We start from the raw sequence: 3,514 nt of genomic DNA on the forward strand, positions 1-3,514 counted from the left end.
TTTAATAAATGATAATTGATAAAATAAAGTAAAAAACATAACTGACGGAATCCAGTGCAGTATTCCTATAGTTTGTGTGTGTGAAAAGAATTAAAATAATTAGATGACCTTATCTGCCCCAACCTTACAATGAAAACAGAAATAACGAATAAATAATAACAAAAATAGAGGGAGTCTAAACTACCAAGCTGAGATTGACCCAAAGAAAGATTTCAGGATGAAGGGAAGCCTGAATTCAAAGGATGGCAGACCAATTTTAACGTTGTTCCTCATCATCATCATCATTATCATCTCCTCCTACGCCTATTGACGCAAAGGGCCTCGGTTAGATTTCGCCAGTCGTCTCTATCTTGAGCTTTTAATTCCATACTTCTCCATTCATCAACTCCTATTTCGCGTTAACGTTGTTAATGTTCTTAAAATATTTCAAATTAATTATTCATTACTTTTCATGTATTTTAATTATATCCTTATTCCCTTTCTTTACTCGGCTATTTTTTCCCGAAGGAGCCCTTGGGCTTATAGCATCCTGCTTTTTCCAACTAGGATTGTAGCTTGGCTATTACTACTACTAATTAATAATAGAAGGAAAATATATGTCAGAATTTCAAGTAATGTAAGAATTTGATACTGACTAAGGCGTACTTTAAGCCAAAAAGGAATTTTACCAAGAGTTGTCTTTTTAACTCATTGAGAACATTTGCTTTAATCATAATTATACTGCTGAAGAGATACTATAACTTTATTATTTTATCTTATTTTAGTATGTAAGCATCTGGTACAAGTAATTATATTGCAATGTTCTTCACTCTCAAAAATATATTTTTTCCCCTGCTAGTATAACTGTTAATAACTTAGAAAATCATTTAAATTTTGTCGTGCTTTTTATACATTATTTCTTTTGAAGGAAATATCTCTTAAATATCAAAGGAACGAGCAGACACCAACACCATTCGACATGGCAGCACAAAGTGCAATCCGCGAGAAAATAAAAAAAATCTTTAAAATGGATCTCTCTTACGTCCACGTAGACAAAAGGGAGTGGTGCTGGCAAAATTTCTATGTATGGCATGAAAGGAGAGAGGCAAAAGAAAGGAAAAGAAATCAAAAGAAAAGGAAGAAAAGGGAGGAGACGAGAAAAAGAAGAAAAATGGAGAGTGAGAGGGGAGAGAAAGAAAGAGAGAAAGACATCCTAGTGCCCTGACAATGGAAAGCCAACCATGCGTGTAACACACCCACTTTGCTGTTCCAGGAAGGAAGTACCCCGAGGTAAATGATGATATTCTGGAATTCTAGATTTATTCACAAAAAACAAACAGTATTCCATGAAGCTTGACGCTTCTTCCAGAATAGATTCGAGAGATTGCACGAGACGAGAAAAGGAGTTGCAGAGTATCTGGAAAAAGGGAGGAGAGAAGAGTGCTTAGGGTGTAACTGAGAGAGAGAGAGAGAGAGAGAGAGAGAGAGAGAGAGAGAGAGAGAGAGAGAGAGAGATTTTGAAGCTGAATAGTTCCACTCTGTTGGGCTGAAAATCATACCGTCAAGGAACTCCCATTTTTCATTTTGATATAAGTGTATTTTTAAAATATATCTAATGCTTGTTATCTATCTCTCTCTCTCTCTCTCTCTCTCTCTCTCTCTCTCTCTCTCTCTCTCAACAGTCAACCAATCACCATTGCACACCTTAAAGTAAACTGACAATTGAGTAAATAGACATACCCAAATTGCTCTTTCATTGTTCATGATCTAACCACGAACCTACCACTAAAAAGCAAGAATGTAATGAGAGAGAGAGAGAGAGAGAGAGAGAGAGAGAGAGAGAGAGAGAGAGAGAGAGAGAGTTTTGGCTAAGCAACCTCTGGAATAGGATAGATTAAGTGATATGATATTTTGTTGGTAGAAAATATAGCAATGAATATATCAAAGGGTGAAATATTTTGATGCTCTACGCCAATGTAGATTTTATAACTCACGCAGGAAAGAAAATAACCATATGTGAAATAAATGAGTAATTGTGAACTTACATTTTAGTTACATTATATTTTGCATTTTGTGGTTTTAAAGATTATTTGCACACACATTTCATAAACTGTCCATTAAGGTGGAATTAATTCATGACCTTTTTGTAAATGATAATGCTCCTCTTGTAAATGAATAAATGATGATTTTAAAACATGCCCCATACTTTCAATTACAGGTTTAAAGGTCGCTCATGAATGGCAGAGGCAAATGATAATGCCCTAGAGACTGACTACATATAAGAGCCAGGCTGTGGCTCCAGATGACTCAGCAGGTAGACCTAAAAGCTCCCCATCATTAGCTACCATGGAGGGTGAGGGCTGTAGACACTACAAGAAAATAACGAGTTTGAGCGGGACTCGAACCAATAAACTAACGAGTTTGAGCGGGACTCGAACCATAAAACTAACGAGTTTGAGCTGGACTCGAACCAAGAAATTAACGATCTTGAGCGGAACTCAAACCAGGAAATTAACGATCTTGAGCGGGACTCGAACCAAGAAACTAACGAGTTTGAGCGGGACTCAAACTAAGACACTAACGAGTTTGAGCGGGAATCGAACCCCAGTCCGGCTAACATATAAAAATTGTAACTAATAAAACATTAGGCTTTAGTCGAAGGCAATCTGATTCTCATTACATTTATTACTTCCGCCAACGAAATTAGAAGGAGGTTATGTCTTACCCGCTCTTTGCGTGTTTGTGTGTGTGTGCTTGTTTGATTGTGAACATCTTCCCAACCACAATTTTAATTGTTCAGTAATGAAACTTGCAAGGATTAACTGTTATGTAAAAAGCTGGAAATGATAAAATTTTGGAAGGTCAACGACAAAGGTCAAGGTCCGGGTCAAGCAAAATGTCCAATTTACGTAATCAGCAATAAGTTTGGACATTATTGTCACAGAGACTTCAAACTTGGTTCATATTTGAGTGTATCAAAATTCACGACAATTAATACATGTTAAGGTCAAAGGACAAGGTCAAAGTCGAGCAAAAGGTCAAGAAATAAGCTGCCGCGAAGGAGGTCTACGCTCTACTGAGTGTCTCTCTAGTTGTAGACTGAAATACATGACTAGGGATGAGATAATTTTTTCTTAAGAGAAAGTAGTGTAGATGGACACAGGCTTACGATTTCCAAGGTTATGGTGGCCGATTTGGTAACGTCCCTGACTGGTGAACGCAAGACTGGGTTTCGAGTCCCGCTCAAACTCGCTAGTTTCATTGGTCGCTACAACCTCACCCTCCCTGTGAACAAAGGATGGAGGGTTTGGGGGCGCCTATAGGTCTATCTGCTGAGTCATCAGCAGCCATTGCCTGGCCATCCTTGGTCCTAGCTTGGGTGGAGAGGGACCTTGGGTGCTGATCATGTATATATATATATGGTCAGTCTCTAGGACATTGTCCTGCTTGATAGGACAATGTCGGTGTCCATTGCCTATACCAGTCATAGGTGGCCTTTAAACTTAAAAAATTATTGAGAAACGACCCCAGGATC

The 3,514-nt window shown here is 38.0% G+C and overlaps 1 protein-coding gene across 1 annotated transcript in view; it reads left to right on the forward strand.

The window, feature by feature from the left end:
• LOC137644084 (uncharacterized) overlaps window positions 1-3,514 on the forward strand; it is a 217,923-nt gene that overhangs the window by 86,681 nt on the left and 127,728 nt on the right. The gene's annotated exons all lie outside the window — the stretch shown is intronic.

The sequence above is a fragment of the Palaemon carinicauda genome, chromosome 7 (assembly GCF_036898095.1).
Source record: "Palaemon carinicauda isolate YSFRI2023 chromosome 7, ASM3689809v2, whole genome shotgun sequence".
NCBI classification, from domain to species: domain Eukaryota; kingdom Metazoa; phylum Arthropoda; class Malacostraca; order Decapoda; family Palaemonidae; genus Palaemon; species Palaemon carinicauda.